The sequence below is a fragment of the Lithobates pipiens genome, unplaced genomic scaffold (genome assembly GCF_037356315.1).
Source record: "Lithobates pipiens isolate NorthernLeopardFrog02 unplaced genomic scaffold, aLitPip1_a1.2 Scaffold_10, whole genome shotgun sequence".
NCBI classification, from domain to species: Eukaryota; Metazoa; Chordata; class Amphibia; order Anura; family Ranidae; genus Lithobates; species Lithobates pipiens.
This window is the reverse complement of record NW_027507686.1, coordinates 168,056,107-168,074,716: the sequence shown is the minus strand read 5'-3', so window position 1 is coordinate 168,074,716 and position 18,610 is coordinate 168,056,107.

Below are 18,610 nucleotides of genomic sequence, written 5' to 3'. Positions count from 1 at the left end.
TCGGTTTCCCAAGACAATAGAGCCTGGAAACTATTACACTCTTGGAATAAAAATGACACCTATTACTCTTCTGCTGTTTGGTCCTACAGTCGCACTGATTTCTTATTTATTGACCACACATTTTTGAATGGTTCTGCCACCTGTGGCATTCATTTACTAGTGGGTCTTATACTCCCCTCTGCTCCACTGTGGGAATCAATGTGGCTACTTAATGATTCCCTTTTAGCTAAACTGGAATGCAATAAACAAATAGCAGACACAATACAACATTTTTTACATGGCCATGCTTTTGATCCCACCCCTCTACACTTTAAGCGAGTGTTATGGAAACTATTTCTGATTGGGACTCTAAAAACAAAAGGTAATACTGCAGTTGCTGGAACAGATTCACAGGATGCAATCACTGTGTTTAAAATGTCTGTTCAGTGCAAACTTTATTATTACATGTTATTTAATACATAAATAAGGAAGTGGTGTGAGATGTTATTAAAAACTAACAAATAGAATAGAACAATTACAAAAGTAAAACCATAAGAGGGGAGGGGGAGTAGAGACAGAGAGAGCTTCTAGCAGAAGATGTGTCTGTGTGTTAGGTGAAGGTTACAGAACACAGTTCAACAGCGTGAACAAAATGGAGTCTCTTGTGCTTAAATGAACAATACAGTGAAAGTCTATGTCATTCCCCTCCTTTTGTTTATTTGACACCATTCTTCTTACGTTACCGTACATTCAGTCGATTGCTGGTAACTTCTGCTACATTGGCGCAGAGAGATGGCGCCCTGTTCAGCTCTCTCCTAATTTTATCAGAATAATGGGCTGGTGGACCATCTATTGGTACAGTGGGTAGTCACACAGAGGCATAGCCTGATGAGGAAGTAAATAACAAACATGAGAAATAGGAACATCACAATTTTTCTTGCAGTGGGTGGGTTGGGTGGGTTTTTCTTCCAACTTGACAGTGGAACTGGTTGTCAAAAGCACCAAATTTGGTCCATCAAATGTTGGTTCTAGTGGCTTTCTTATGTGTCGCTTGACCACCACCCAGTCACCAGGTTGGATTCTGTGAATACCTGAAACAGAATCTAGGTCGGGGATAGATTTGTAAACACTTTCATGTATTTTATTCAATGTTCTCTGCAAAATATTAACATATTCTAACAGACTAGAGTGAGAAGCCTGCAACTGTTGGGGAAAATATAGCCCTGTTTTGGGTGGCCCTCCAAAAAAAAATCTCATGGGGGGGAAGCCCATGTGGTTGTTTAGTGGTAGTTCGTACAGGGCTAATAGCAAAGCTCCCACCCATCCTTTTCCCATATCTGCTTTAATTTTTGAACATCTGTTTTTCAAAATTTCATTAAGTCTCCCAACTTTACCACTACCTTGTGGATGATAAGATGTATGCAAAGCTTGCTGTATGTGAAGGGCTTTCATAACTTCTTTCATTACTTCCCCAGTAAAATCGGTTCCTCTTTCACTCTCAATAGTTTCAGGAACTCCATTTCCACAAACTATTTCATTCAAAATTTTCTTTGCTGTTGTTTTTGCATTTTCTTTTAGCTACTGGCCAGCACTCAGGCCAACCTGAAAACATGTCAACACACACTAGAGCGTACTCATATGTGCCTATTCTGGGCATCTGAATATATTCTTTGGAAAGGGAAATCTGGTTTAGGAGAATGCTTTTGGGGAGACATGAAGCAGAAAACCTGGGTGCAAATGTACTAAATCCAGGTGCTATCCAATAGCAGTCAGTAAGTGCCACCATTGCGCCATTAGCAAGATGACTGACGCCATGTGCCAGTTGTGCTACACTGGGTACAAACTCCTGGGTAGACATCACCTGTTGTAAGTGCTCCACATGCACTTCAGATTTTGGGTAGAATTACATTTGATCCAATTATCCTTCTCTTCATCAGAGGCCTGGTTCTGTAACTAAATTAAAGTTTCTATATTCCACTGCTCTTGATTTGGAGAATCTGTCCCCACTATCTGGGCAACCCCTACAGTGAGTGTGACTCCAAATGCCATAAGGGCAGCATCCTTTGGCGCTTGGTCCGCTAAAGCATTTCCTCTGGCTGTCATGTCATTTCCCCTTGCATGTCCTTTTACCTTCAAGGTGGCAAATTCTGCTGGTTTCTGAAAGGCCTCACATAGTTGCTCTATGAGTTTTGCATATCTCACTGGCTTCCCTGCACTAGTCAGAAAGTTTTCCAAATAGGCCCAAGATCATGAGCTATTCCAAATGCATATCTCCATGATTCTCTAGGAGATGGCAGGCTTTGACTACAACACACAACTCAGCTTCCTGTGCTGACACCTGGGGTATCAATGCTTCCTGATGTAAAATAGTGTCTGTAGTGGTTCCAGCAAACCCTGTGTGTGGCTGACCATCATCAGTGTAAAATCTGGAACCATCTACGAATAAGTGTGTGTCACAATCTGATAAAGGCTCATCTTTTGCTGGTGTGACAGAGGCCCTTTCTTCCTCCATCAGAGCCATACAATCACGGGAAAAACTCTCAGGTTCTACATCAGTACCATTTCTTGCATCTCCCTCATCAATTATAGGAAGAAGAGTAGCTGGATTTAAAGTAACACATTGTTTGATTGTTAAATTTGATGGAGCAAAAAGAGCAGACTGGTACTTGTCAAATCTACTGGCAGACACATGTCTGGTATTTACTTGATTCATGATTTCCTGTACTGCATGTGGCACATACAGGGTCAGAGCAGAATCTAGTACAAACTCAGTTACTTTGTCTAGCAGCAAAATGCAGGCTGCTATGGCTTGCATACAACTAGGGGAGCCTTTGATGACAGGGTCTAATAAGGCTAATACATACATCACAGGCCTCTGTTTGTCTCCATGTAGCTGGGTGAGTACACCTGCAGCAAATTCATTGACTTCATGACAAAACAATGAGAAAGTCTTAGTATAGTCAGAAAGTCCAATGGCGGTAGCTTCAGACAAAATTTTTAATAAGTTCCTTCATCTGCAATTCATTGTCCCATATGAGTTTGAAATGGTTTCCAGTTGTAGCTTCATATAGATGAGCCATAAGTTCTGATACATTTGAAATCCAGTCCCTACAATATCCCACTAACCCCAGGAAGGCTCGCAGTTGCCGTACATTTCTTGGCTTTTCAAATTTTTGTAAAGTTTTAGCTCGATCTGGGGTTAGGTTATGGATTCCATATGAAGGAAGATCACTTTCTTTTGGCAGTATTGTAGCTTATCTTTGCTAACTTTGTTGTTACTGTTATAGAGAAACATGGGAAGGCTTACTGTTTCTCTGCTACAAATGCCCTTTGTATCAGAACAAATAAGCAAATCGTCTATGTACTGAAGAAAAACTGTGTGTGGGTGTGAGGGGGACCATCGGTCCAATACTTGCTTTAACGCAGTATTATATTCAGAGGGACTACTTACACAGCCTTGGGGCAAACTTGTCTATGCTAACTTTTGGGCATCATGGGTAAATGAAAAAAGGTAGGTGTAGGGGCACTGAAAAAAAGCATTTGCAAGATCAATCACTGTAAAGCAGGTGCCGGAGGCAGATATTCCACTCAGTACGGGGGTTAGGCACATGCGGTATGTCCCTTGCCCACCTTTCTTGTCTGGGTTCTTTGCAATTAGGAACAGGGGTGTATTGGCTTAGGACTTATTTGGTACAACAACTCATAGTGCTTTCAATTGAGTGATCTGATCCTTTATCTCCTCAGTCTGAGCAGTACTCAGTGGGTACTGTTTAATCTGTGGGAGATGGGCTTCTGGTTTAATTGTTATCATAATTGGGGCGCAGTCCAGCAGACCTACATCATATTTGCTGGTGGCCCATAAATCAGCAGGATTCACTTCCAATTCTGGTGGAAATGGTGGAGTGGAGTCTTGGATTAAAAATACTCCACAGGCAGAATTTAAAACGTCTTCTGACAGACTACTGACCATTTGGACTCCTGTAGGAGTGTAGTCTATGTTTGCTATGTTTTGTAGTCTATGTTTGCTAAAATTTTGTTCAAAATGTCAGTTCCCAAAAGATTGGTAGTAACTGTGTCTGAAACGAACACTTTAGTGACAATTTCTGTTTGCTGTCCTAGCCTGAGTTTAAGTGGCTTGGACTAAAAACGCTTCGGCTTGCACCAGTATCATTTAAATCAGTTAATTCTGTTTTGCCTCCAGGATAGGGGAGTTCATGTAAAAATACTTTTACTCTGGCCTCAGGACCATTGTCTCCCCTATTTAACATGATTGATACTGGTTTGCCATTTTCCTATGCCTGATCCATTGCTTTTGGTAGAGAACTGGGATCAGCATGAGGTGCCTCTAAGCTCCTTTCCAGGATATATATATACATACAGTGATGCAGTGTAGCCATTGTTTATCTTTGCACTTTTATCAGCATAGTGCAACACAATGGTATTATAGATTTACAGTAGCTTGTTCTCTCTTCAAACTAGCGAAATAACGATTTCTGGGAGTTAATACACTGCGACATCAGCTGTTCACATGCATAAAAGTGTGTAGAATATAAAAGAAAATCAACAAAACATAAAATAATCCAAAATAAAACAGCAAACATGCTGGAGTGAGCAATACCCATACAAGACATATCGTAAACCTAAAAAAAAGGCACTCTTAATGGTTCTTATGAACCACTGATTTTAAAGTTCACCATCTACCCTCACGCCCATTATCACTAGGACTCCTTGTCAGACCCAACTGCCCACAAAAATAGCAGTCATTTAAAGTGGTTGTATACCCCCAATGCAGAGGTTGTACCTATAGGTAAACCTATAATAAGGCTTACCTATAGGTACTGTAAATATCTCCTAAACATGCACCGTTTAGGAGATACTTACCCTGTAGTGCGCGGTGATGTCATCTGTGCATGCGCTGTGAAGAAATGGCTCTCCGTGCTGTTTCTTCACTAGCAAGTGCCGCTACTGATGGCACCCACACGCATGCGTGGGAGTGACGTCACGCGACTCCGGCCAGTCACAGAGCCGGAAGCCGCAGGCCCAGGGGGAAAAGGGGCAAAGGTGGATGCGGACACAAGCGAGGACAGCGCAGGCTTCAATTGCAGGTAAGTGGCACATAATCCTTGAGGGATTGTATGGTTGTTAGTTTTATGTGAGCTACACCATTTTTCCAAATGAGATCACAGTACTGAGAATCTATATGGTTAAACTAGTAGCATGGTATTCATATTGGGGTTTTAAGAACATATGTTGGTGGGTCCACACCATTTTGATAAGATTAACTCGCTCTGTTACAGATAACAGCAGCTTACACCAGCTAGCACACCTGTGTTTAAATTTTTGTAAGAGGGGTCGAGGTCAGGATTTAGAGTAATGTATTCATTAGCATTCCCTGTCATTACTCTGCCTAGGTTTTAAAGGAAGTGACAACCTCCAATTGAGATACTTCTGCTGGTAAGACCTACGGTAGGTATCAGACCTAGAGGGAGAAGTGCTGACTTGTGCCAGTTAAGCCCCATACACACTATCAGTTTTTCTGCTGAGTTTTTCCATCAGATTTACCAAAACCATATAATATGAGGTCAAACCTTAGAAGTTTCAATTCGTATGCAATCAGGCAGGTCCTTCTACTACATGGTTTTGGTAAACCTGAAGGAAAAACACAGCAGAAAAACTGATAGTGTGTATGGGGCTTTAATGGAGAAGCTCGAATATTGCCCAAACCTTTCAATGAGTTGCATTACTGATTCTAGGGAACTAACTGTATCTCCCAGCTATAATAAAGTATTGCCAGCATTGACAGAAATCTTATCCCCTCTATCCCCATGTTGGAACTCCACTATCTCCAAGGAAGCATTGCTTTCAAGGGCTCCAATGTCAAGGCAAAAAGTAAGGGTGATAGAGGACATCCCTGTCTAGTCCCTCAATGTAGGGGGAAAGCCTGCCAGTGGGTATCGTTGATTCTAATGCTTGCCTTGGGATCAGCATATAGCAACTGAATCCAAGAAATAAAGGGGGTTCCTAACTGAAATTTATGCAGCGCCGCCCACAAGATTCGTGGCTCAACACTGTCAAAAGCTTTGGCAGCGTCGAGGGAGAACATGGCATGGTTACCTGGGTTATCCACTAGGAGTTCGATTTTTTAAAATAATGTTTGTATATTGAGAGTGGTAGCCCTGGCTGGGCTAAAACCAGACTGACCAGAATTTATCAGTCTGGGGATAACCTTTGCTAGTCTCATGGCAAGTACCAGTACTTGCTAGAAACTTGACTTCAATATCTGGAAAGTATATACTGTAGTTCTGTAGGAATCAGGCTAAAGTGGGTCCTGGCATGGCTTAGGAATTACATCTATAATAGCTTTATTCATAGAAGAGGGCAAACAAACACTCTGAACAGCAACATTTAGCATGTCTAAAAGAGGTGTTAAAAGGGATTCACCATAGTGCTTATATACCTTGGCAGGGTACCTGAGGACCCTAAAAAGTGAGAGAATACAGAAGAAATTAGATTTTGTTCATGCACCATTGTATTTGTGGGGTCCTGGATGGTCTCTATATACATAGTATATAGTATATATGGGATATACAACATCTCACGAAAGTGAATACACCCCTCACATTTTTGTAAATATTTTATTATATCTTTTCATGTGACAGCACTGAAGAAATTACACTTTGCTACAATGTAAATTAGTGGGTGTACAGCTTGTGTGTAAATGTACTGTCCCCTCAAAATAACTCAACACAAAGCCATTAATGTCTAAATCAATGACAGCAAAAGTGAGTACACCTCTAAGTGAAAATGTCCAAATTTGGTCCATAGTGTGAATATTTTGTGTGGCCACCATTATTTTCCAGCACTGCCTTAACCCTCTGGGGCATGGAGTTCACCAGAGCTTCACAGGTTTCCACTGGAGTCCTGGATGTTAGAGACCTTACGCGCCTCCACCTTCTGTTTGAGGATGCCCCACAGATGCTCAATAGGGTTTAGGTCTAGAGACATGCTTTGCCAGTCCTTCACCTTCACCCTCAGCTTCTTTAGCATGGCAGTGGTCGTCTTGGAGGTGTGTTTGATTATTTCTAATTATTAAGTCGGGACTGTTGGTAACAATGATTTTACATGCCTTGTGTAAGGAAGGTCATTAATTTTGAATAGGCTAAAACTCACCTAAGATGCTGCAAGCCACACTTTTCTTGGTATGATGAACCACAACACACAGGTTACTCACATTTGTGTGCTGTGGTGTAAATGAACACAACACAATTCACTGCATTGCAATGTACAGTAACACATTGCTGTGCATTTGCAGTAATGCACAGTACAGTCACAGCATCAATACAATTAGGCCCTTAAAGGCAACGTTTGGGCATCATACGACCATAATTAAATTCCCTGTTTCATAAATAGTATTTTTATCATTGTATTATTATTCAGTATTTCTTAACATGTATCCTCACTAGGAGTAATTAGTGTAACAAATGTAAAGGTGTGCTGTACTTGTAAATCAACCTGGAGACACTGCCGTCTGAAAGCATGAACATTTTCTAACAGTTATGTAGGCTTTTTCTACAGATTGCTAATCCTACAACATAGCAATCTACACTGTCAAGGCATGCTTTAAAATAATTGAAGTCAATTTTGTAAATTGATAAATAATTGTATAAAGGTAAAGGTATGACGCATTTGCCTGTTTGTAAAATTAGCATTTATTATTTATGATCTGCTAATGCGCATTAGCTCATTGCCAGCAATTATACATTCCTTTTTAGCAGCCTGAAATAAGCTCATCAGTGATTATTGGCTGGTATCAGATACAGCACTGGTGTACCTTGTTAATAAAACACTGGCACAATTAAAAAAAAAAAAAAAAAAATCACTGACGGCGCAAAGTAGATTATTAATGCATATAGTTTACTGCTCACATGGTACATTGAGCAAGTTCTCACTGCTCATCCTCTAGAGTATCTGTGGTTGATTTAGGTTGGGTTCTGCTTGGCTGCTCTTAAAAGACTAACTACTTACTAGAAGAGAAATCTGGATCTGTATTTTTGCCTTTTTTTTTTTTTGTTTTTTATCTTGTGCTCTAATCCTTCAAAAGGTATTAAAGTGACTGGCACACAACTTTATTTTACCCAAAAAGAAGCAAAAGATTTTTACAGTGTTAAGATGCTAACACTCTGAGACAGCTGAGGTCCTCTTCAATTGCCCAGGGGTAAGGGGGTGTTACATTTGTTGTAGTTCAACTTAATTTCTCAACATCTTTTTTTGCAGTCTTTTCCCTGGCTTGTTATCATTTATTAACCATGTAGGTGCAATGGAGCTTGCCTCCATGAACCTTGACTTGTTTTATGCACGATTCAGAGCTTCCTAGTTGCAACCAGTTATAAAAGTTGTAGAGTTTATTTCAACTTATTTTAATAACCTTTTTTTCAGTTTTAACAGGAAAACAGACAAAAAGTGGAACTATAAAAGCTCATGTAGATCGCATTTTAAGGAGCTGTCTGGGTCCAGCCTGTATGTACTGTGCTCAGGATGTGTTGCAGAGCCCAGTGTTGAAGTAGGAAATGTTTCTATTAAAATACATTACACTGCATTTTCTTAAAATAGACAAGCATAGGTACACATCTAGGGCCTGTTAGTGATAGGGAGGGTCTCCACCTAGTTCGAAAGGTATGTTTGTATAGCTGGGATGGGGTTAGTGCCTACAGTTTCAGCATAGTGCTAAATAATGGGAGTCGTGCATGTAGGCAGGTAGAGTTTTATGCTTCCCCATATGGAAAGGTTAGTGTTAATTATGTTCCTGGTTCTTTCCTGGTGGGCTTTTTTGTGTCCGACCCACTAGTTCTGTGTACTATGAAAGGGACAGGGGTCCAGATCAAGGAACTTGAGAATGAGAGAGATAATTGGATAATTTTGTGGGGAACAAACACCTTTACTTACCTAGGACAGCCTTTCTCAGTCCAAGTTTCATGGAACTCTGGGATTCCTCCAGTGGCTGCTATCAGTTCCTTGAGGGGACAGCAGTTGCAGATCTCTTACCTACACTGACCAACTTGTACTTTCTGTGTTCCTATTCTGCCCATTTATATTATCTGTTTCATTCAATGATTATTACTGAATATATTGTAATTTTATCATATAGAGTTAATTGATTTTTGGGCCATCCTTTATTCATTTATTTAAAACTCTCTACAACATATTGATCACACAAAAGTAATGTGAGATGTAAATATAATCATTTTAGTAGGGATTCCCTGAGACCTGAAAATGTATTCAAGTATTCCCCTATAGTAAAAAAAAGGCTGAGAACGGCTGATTTAGGCAATCCCAGCTTCATAAAGCTAGATACATATGCACAAAGACAGATGCAATATCTCAATGAGGTATCCACATTTTCAGAATTTAATAAAATTACTTCTTATCCATGCCCATGTTATATTTCATGTTAGTAATGTCTCTACCTTATCAGTAGGGTGTCCTTACGTTGTCCTACTAGTACAAAAACTGGCTGTTCTAGATTTTTATGGCTTACAGTATTCAATATTTAATTACCAACAAAACCAGACAGAGAGCTTTTGAGAGAGCATAAATGTAATCCCATTTACAGTGTGGCAGTAAACACACACAATGATAACTACTGAGCATCTGATGTTAGCTTTTAATTGACCCCTGTGATGTGACATTAAAGTTGATAGTTAATCTGCTTATATTTGACTTCCCTGGTTACTTCCTCACGTCCTATCAACATACAAATGTAATTGTGAAATTGAACGTTTTCCACTGGGTCTCTCTTCTTCTCAATGCAATGCAGGCAGATCACAGTTGGCAGAAAGGGGCCGCAGGGTGCTGTTCATAACTTCCTGAAAACATTACAGCCCTAGCCTCAGTACTCCTAAAACAGTGCCCATTTATTCACCATGCTCAGATGTAGGAGCAGCCCCTTTTCACTCCATTTCCCACAACTCCCTGGGTTCCCAAACATGTTCAGGGAGTATAAATTCCTTAGCTTTCCTCCCTCAGCAGCTTTGAGGGGCCACACCTGACAAGGCAGCTTGGCAAAGTGATCTGTAGCCCGTTGAATTGCACTCCATTGTCAGAACCAGTGTGTGGACTGCCAAGCAGAAGCCTACTAGCACGCAACTTCTCCAGAAGACCCAGCTACTGTGCCAAGCTCATATTCAATTGCTTCCAAGTAGGTGTTTGTGTTCTGAGCTTTACTGAAGCGTTGATAGCTATTCCTATTTCAATTTCTGGGCCATAAAACAAAACTTCCCCATTACCATTATCTTTTTAAAATATTCAGCCCATTTTCTGTAAAAATAAAAATAAAATGTAAGCACAGCATACTGAGAGGAATCGTAGCAGCTGATTGGTGAATGGCCAACGTGGTACCAATATTCAAAAAAGGGCTGAAACATATACCTGGGAACTACAGACTAGCCAGTCTAATGTCGATTGTATGTAAACTATTTGGAGGGGATAATAAGGGACTACATCCAAAATTTTGCTAATGAAAACAGCATCATTAGTAGTAATCAGCATGGATTCATAAAAGGTTGATCTAGCCAAACCAATCTGTTAACATTTTATGAGGAAGTGAGCTGCCATCTAGATAAAGGAAAGCCTGGGGATGTGGTGTATCTGTATTTTGAAAAAGCTTTCCATACAGTCCCCCATAGATACTTATTTCACAAACTGAGGTCTGTAGGTATGGTCCTTAGGGTTTGTACATGGATAGTAAACTGGTTACAGGGAAGGGTTTAAAGGGTGGTGATAAAAAGCAAATACTCAGAATGGTCTGGAGTGGTAAGTGGGGTTCCCCAAGGCTCTGTCCTAGGATCAATTATTTTTTATTTTTTTCATAAATGATATAGAGGTTGGTATAAATAGCTCAATCTCAGTGTTTGCAGACGATACAAAAGTAGGGAAATAATTCACAGTAAGATATAGTAACCTTACAAGAGGACCTTAATAAAAAGACCTGGGGGTCCGAGTAGATGACAGACTCCGCAATGGCATGCAGAGCCAAGTTGCAGCAAGCAAAATATTACCATGCGCAAAAAAGGGAATTTACGCCAGAGATAAAATGTTAATCCTGCCACTTGCTAAAACTCTGGTTCGGCCACATCTGGAGTATGCTGTCCAGTTCTGGCCATCAATTTTTAGGAGGGAGGTGGGGGAACTGGACAGAGTCCAGAGAAGGGCAACAAAGTTAATAAGAGGACTGGAGTACCTTAGTTACGAGGATGGACTACAGTCATTAAACATATTCTCATCTGGAGAAGAGACACTTGAAAGATGATATGATAGCTATATACAAATACCTCAATGGCAATTCTGGCATAGGGAACAAACTATTCTGTCTCAGGGAGTGGCAGAATTCCAGCCAGCAAAAGATTGAGAGCAGGTTCTCTATTTTCCGGTCAGAAAAAGTTCAGATTGGAAACTCCGATCGCCTGTACAAATTCCGACGCGCAAAATTCCTACGCATGCTCGGAAACAATTCGACACTAGGGATGGCCGAACTGTTCGCCCGGCGGTCGTTTCGCATCGAATTTTGCGTGTTCGCGATTTGCATGATCGGCGGACTATTGCTACTGTTCGCCCGGCGGACATATGCATTTACAGTGTGAAAGAACTTTGACCCATGATGACACATCCATCATGGGATACAGGACAGCCAATTGAGACATTTCAGCACATGGACAATTGGACATTCCCCTTACCTTATAAATAGACCTGATCTGGCAGCCATTTTGCATTCTGTCTTATTTCAGTGTAGGGACAGGATGCTGTGTGGAGCAGGGAGAGACTGTAGTGACACAAATCGCTAGCTATTAGGTCCACAAAAGTCCTTTTAAGGACTGGTATGGTATAGGTGTAGTACAGTATATAGGGTTCAGTGCACTGCTGTGCTGGTGATTGCAGCAGACTGTCTTTTGTCAGTGCAGGGAGGGACAGGACGCTGTGTGCAGCAGGGACAGTCAGTTTAATCACTAGCTATTACTATTAGGTCCACAAAGGTCCTTTTAAGGACTGGTATAGGTGTACAGTATATGGGGTTGTACACGTATAATATACTTTCTTCCAAATATAGAAAGAATATTATACTTGACTGTTTCCCTATTCTGCAGCAGTCCCTTATCAGTGTAGGGACTGAGGTACAGTCTGCAAATCACTGACTACTTGGTCCACAAAGGTCCCTGTAAGGACTGGTATAGGTGTACAATATATAGGGTTGTGGTGCACTGCCGCAGATTGCTGCCCTATTCTGCAGCAGTCTTTTATCAGTGTAGGGACTGAGGTACAGTCTGCAAATCACTAGCTACTTGGTCCACAAAGGTCCTTGTAAGGACTGGTATAGGTGTACAATATACAGGGTTGTGGTGCACTGCTGCAGATTACTGCCCTATTCTGCAGCAGTCCTTTATCAGTGTAGGGACTGAGGTACAGTCTGCAAATCACTAGCTACTTGGTCCACAAAGGTCCTTGTAAGGACTGGTATAGGTGTACAATATACAGGGTTGTGGTGCACTGCTGTAGATTACTGCCCTATTCTGCAGCAGTCCTTTATCAGTGTAGGGACTGAGGTACAGTCTGCAAATCACTAGCGACTTGGTCCACAAAGGTCCTTGTAAGGACTGGCATAGGTGTACAATATATAGGGTTGTGGTGCACTGCTGCAGATTGCTGCCCTATTCTGCAGCAGTCCTTTATCAGTGTAGGGAATGAGGTACAGTCTGCAAATCACTAGCTACTTGGTCCACAAAGCACCTTGTAAGGACTGGTATAGATGTACAATATATAGGGTTGTTGTGCACTGCTGCAGATTGCTGCCCTATTCTGCAGCAGTCCTTTATCAGTGTCGGGACTGAGGTACAGTCTGCAAATCACGGTGCTGGCGTCAGTGCTCTATATCACGGTGCTGGTGTCAGTGCACTCTATCAAGGTGCTGATGTTAGTGCACTCTATCACGGTGCTGGTGTCAGTGCTCTATATTACGGTGCTGGTGTCAGTGCACTCTATCATGGTGCTGGTGTCAGTGCTCTATATCACGGTGCTGGTGTCAGTGCTCTATATCACGGTGCTGGTGTCAGTGCACTCTATCATGGTGCTGGTGTCAGTGCTCTATATCACGGTGCTGGTGATCATCTCCTGCACCCTCGTCATAGCCTACCCTGACCTTTCCTCTCCTCCATTGCCTTCATGCGCCCGAGTCCTGAATTGTCAAAATGTCTCATATAAAAAAAGAATGCTTGTAGTTGTCGATCCCAGATTCACTCCATACATGTGTTATGTCAGTGGCCATGTGGTGGGACATCTAGTAATTATTTTGTGGCTGGAAATATGACCTGTAGGTTTTTAAAGTTTGCCTGTCATTGAAGTCAATGGGGCCGGCCGCAAACTTTGCGGTTCGTAAACTTTCGGCCGTGTTCGCGGTTCGCATTCGCCAAACGTCCCGTCGGAAGTTCGTCCATCTCTATTCGACACATGCTCAGAAGCATTAAACTTAACTGTCTCTGCTCGCCCTAGTGTTGTATGTCACCGCGTTCTTGACGGTTGAAAGTTAAGAGAACTTTTGTGTGACGTGTGTATGCAGCAAGCTTGAGCGGAATTCTGAAAAAGCATCCAAGTTTTTTCCAACGAAAAATCCGCTCGTGTGTAAAGGGCATTAGTGATGCTATACATTTGATTGGGAATGTATCCGTATACCACAGAAGATCAAGAATGTTCCTGTGAATCAGGGACGTTACCTATCTTTCACGGTGCATGGAGTCACTCTTTTGGCAGCTGGGAAGGATGCAGTACAAGGTGCGGTAGTGTTGGAGGTTGTTCTGCCACCACGCCTCAAAATGCTACTACTGGTTGTGACACACCTCTCTTCTACACCCCCTCTTCTTCTTCCTCCATGGCCTCTTCCTGTGCTTTGTCCTCGGAACCAGCAGTGCAAGGGGCTACGCAAGTACGCAGGCAAAAAGAGGCCATGCTGTGCTTGTGCTGGTGTGCTTGGGGGACAGGAGCCACACTGGGGCAGATATTCTGTCAGCTCTGCAGGGGCAGGCTAAGAGGTGGTTGAGCCATGCCAGCTTAAGCCAGAAATTGTGGTTTGCGACAATGGCACCAACCTCCTCTCCGCCCTCCGACAGGGACAACTGACCCATGTGCCCTGTGTGGCTCATGTGCTTAACTTGGTGGTGCAGTGGTTCTTGGGCAGGTACCCGGGCTTACAGGATGTCCTGAGGCAGGCCAGGAAGTCTGTGTTAATTTCTGCCCGTCATATAATGCCAGTGCTCGGCTGGCTGAGCTCCAAAAGGAGTTAAACCTGCCCAAGAACCTCCTTATCTGTGACATGCCCACCAGGTGGAACTCAACGTTGGCTAGGCTGCAGGGGCTGCACACGCAGCAGAGGGCATTCAATGAATACTTGTGTGACTACGGCACAGAACAGGGTCAGGGGAGCTTGTTTTTTTCCCCACGCCAGTGGGCCATGATCAGGGATGCATGCACTGTCCTGTCACCATTTGAGGAGGCCACGAGGATGGTGAGCAGTGACAGTGCATGCATCAGTGACACTGTACCTCTTGTTCACCTGTTGGAGCACACACTGTATGGAATAATGGACAGGGCAATTGAGGCAGAACAGAGGCAGGAAGAGGAGGACTTCCTTGCCTCTCAAGGCCCCCTTTAGCCAGATAGTGTTCCTGCCGTCCCGCCGATCACACAGGAAGGGGACGAGGAGGAGGAGGAGGAGGAGGAAGGGGATTGTGTCAGCATGGAGGTGGAGCCTGGCACTCAGCAGCAGCAGTCTTTTAGGGATGATTTACAGTCCCAAGAAACCCGTGGACTTGTACGTGGCTGGGAGGAGGTGGCTGCGGATCATGTCATCCTTAGTGACTCAGAGGACTGCGGACCAAATGCCTCAGCTAACCTACGCTGCATGGCCTCCCTGATCCTGCAAAGCCTGCGGAAGGATCCTCGTATTCAGTGGATCAAGGAGAGGGATCATTACAGGCTGGCAACTCTCCTTGATCCACGGTACAAGGGTAAGGTTGCGGACCTTATCTTGCCGTCGCAGAGGGAGCAGAGGAGGAGACATCTCCGGGAGGCCTTGCAGAAAGGTCTGTGCAATGCGTTCCCAGAGACTGGGAGGTTACAAATTCCTGGTCCTGAACAACATGTTGCTGAGGCTTTGGTCAGTCACAGAAAGAGCGGTGGAGAAGGTGGCCATCTGACAGATGCATTCAGACAATTTTTTAGTCTGCAGCCCCAAGGTATGATCGGTTCCAGCAACCATCGCCAGCGTCTGATTTACATGGTGCAGGAATACCTAGGGGCAAGGTCAGACTTGGACACCTTTCCCACCGAAAATCCTCTGGGTTACTGGGTCTTTGGGATGGACCACTGGCCAGAGCTTGCACAGTATGCAATTGAGCTACTGGCCTGTCCTGCATCCAGCGTTCTTTTGAAACGCACATTTAGTGCTGCTGGAGGCTTTGTAACCGATCACAGGGTGCACCTGTCCACCGACTCGGTTGATCGACTGACCTTCATAAAGATGAATCAGTCTTGGTTTACCAACAGCTACCAAGCACCTAAAGCTGATGGGACCGAATAATTTTTTGGGAAATGTTGCATCCCTTCAAGACTATGCCTATGCTGATGCTGAGTGACTATCCTGTTATGCTGACTGACTATCCTCTTCCTCCTCAATGATCCTGCTGATAGCTTGGAAGAACATTTTTGGTTCTTGGCGCCGCCACCAGTGGCTAAGGCCCAATTTTTCAGCCCCTGTTCAACAGGGGCATGTAATTACAATTTTTGATGCAATACTTTGCAGCAGGGCTCATTCCTGCACTCCAACTAGAGTATCTGTGAGGGGTTGCAGTGTCGTGGTACCAACACCAGTGCCTAAGGCCCATTTTTTCAGCCCCTGTTCAACAGGGGCATGTAATTAAATTTTTTGATGCAATACTTTGCAGCAGGGCTCATTCCTGCGCTCCAACTAGAGTATCTGTGAGGGGTTGCAGTGTCGTGGCACCAGCACCAGTGCCTAAGGCCCAATTTTTCAGCCCCTGTTTAACAGGTGCATGTAATTACAATTCTTGATATAATATTTCACAGCAGGGCCTGTTCCAGCGCCCACCGAGAGTAACTGTGAGGAATTACAGTGTTGTGGCACCAGCACCACCACAACCACCAAAGGCCCAATTTTTCTACCACTGTTCGACAATGGCATGTAATTACAATTCTTGATATTATAGTTCACAGCAGGGTGTTCCAGTGCCCACCAAGAGTCACTTTGAAGGTTTACAGTATTGTGGCAACACCAACACCTTAGGCCCGAATTTCTGCAGAGCATATAGGGCAGGCCCCTACTTTCAAACAACCAACTTACAAACGTCTCCTACTTGCAAACGGAAGGAGACAGCAGGAAGTGAGATGAAAAAAGATGGATGGCCCAAAAAATGTATACAGGGGTAATAACCCTTCCCTATGTTTTCCAAAAATCTTAAAAATAGATTTTTTGACTGGAGCTACACTTCAAAAATGTACCAGTTCAAAATTACAAACAGATTCTACTTAACACAACAAACCTACACAGTCCTTGTCTTGTTTGCACCGCCTGTATACTGCTGTTCTGAGTATATAGGGCCTGGGAGCCCCACACCTTTTCTTTTTTTAATTTGGTACGGGGTTCCCCAAATATCCGTACAAGACTCAAAGGGGCTGGTAATGGGCAGGGGGGCTACCCATGCCATTTTTCTCAATGATTTGAATCCGTATTGCCAGAACCACACATTACATTAAAACCGCAAGCAGTTTTAAATTACTTTTTTTCCGTTAGAAATGTAATTTTGTGCAGGGAATGTTCTAAACACGGGAAACATGTGCCACTTCACAGGCATACTATAGACACCCCCAGGCAGATATTTAAAGGAATATTTCTTTTTTTTTCACTTTAAGCGTCATTAAAATCAGTGCCCCCGAAAAAATGTCAGCTTTTAGAAAACATTTTTTGCATTGATACATGTCTCCTGGGGCAGGAGCCGGGTCCCCAAACCCTTTTTAAGACAATAACTTACATATTAGCCTTTAACCACTTGAGGACCGCCGTATTGCCAATGTACGTCAGCACAATGGCACAGGCAGGCACAATCACGTACATCTACGTGATTGCCTTCCAGCGGGTGGGGGGTCCGATCGGACCCCCTCCCGCTGGTTACGGCGGTCCGATTCGGTCCAGGAGCGCTCCATGATGAGGGGATGGCCGTTGGTTTTCGGCCACCCCCTCTGGATCGCTCCTGGCCAATGAGAAGCTTCCTCCCCTGTGTATCGTTTACACAGGAAGGAGGAAGTGATGTCATTCTCCTCGGGGCGGTCTTTTTGACCGGACTACGAGGAGAAGAGTAAAAGTAAGTGTGCACCAACACTACACTGACATGTAGGTACACACAGGCACACAAACCCCCCCCCGATCCCCCCCCCCGATCGCCCCCCCCCCAGTCACAGTGTCACTGATTGCATTGATCATTTCTTTACTGATCAATGCATTCAGTGTCAGTTGTGACAGTAAAAACTGTCAGGACAGTTAGTGTTAGGTCCAGGGTAGCCCCCTATCACCCCCCAATAAAGATTTAACCCCCTGATTGCCCCTAGAGTTAACCCTTTCACCCCCTTTTGCCAGTGTCACTAAGCGATCATTTTTCTGATCGCTGCATGTGTCGCTAGGTAGCTAGTTATTTTTTTAGGTTCACCGCCAGGTTTTTATATCGCTAGGTACCCCGATATACTACCCAATAATGGGTTTAACCCCCTGATTGCCGCTAGTTAACCCTTTCACCCCCTTTTGCCAGTGTCACTAAGCGATAATTTTTCTGAACGCTGCATCAGTGTCGCTAGTGTCGCTAGGTAGCTAGTTATTTTTTTAGGTTCACCGCCAGGTTTTTATAGCGCTAGGTACCCCGATATACTACCCAATAATGGTTTTAACCCCCTGATTGCTGCTAGTTAACCCTTTCACCCCCTTTCACCAGCGATCACAGTATAAGTGTCACTGGTGACGCTGGTTAGCCAGTTAGTTATTTAGGTACCCCGTCAGGTTTTTATATAGCGCCAGGGACCCTCATATACTACCTAATAAAAATTTGAACCCCCTGATTGCTCCTAGTTAACCCATCAGGGCACCCACCATTTATTACCCAATAAAGGTTTAACCCCCTGATCACCCGGCGGGTGATATCAATTAGGTTTTAGGGTCAGGGTCTGCGTCGCCCCAGGCAGCGCTAGGTTAGTGCCAGTACCGCTAACACCCACACGCAAAGCATACACCTCCCGTAGTGGTATAGAATCTGAACAGATCAATATCTGATCTGATCAGATCTATACTAGCGTCCCCAGCAGTTTAGGGTTCCAAAAAAACGCATTGTTAGCGGGATCAGCCCAAATACCTGCTGGCACCTGCGTTTTGCCCCTCTGCCCAGCCCACCCAAGTGCAGTATCGATCGATCACTGTCACTTACAAAACACTAAACACATAACTGCAGCGATCGTAGAGTCAGGCCTGATCCCTGCCATCGCTAACAGGTTTTTTGGTAGCATTTTATATTCAAATCCGGAAGGCAGTGCT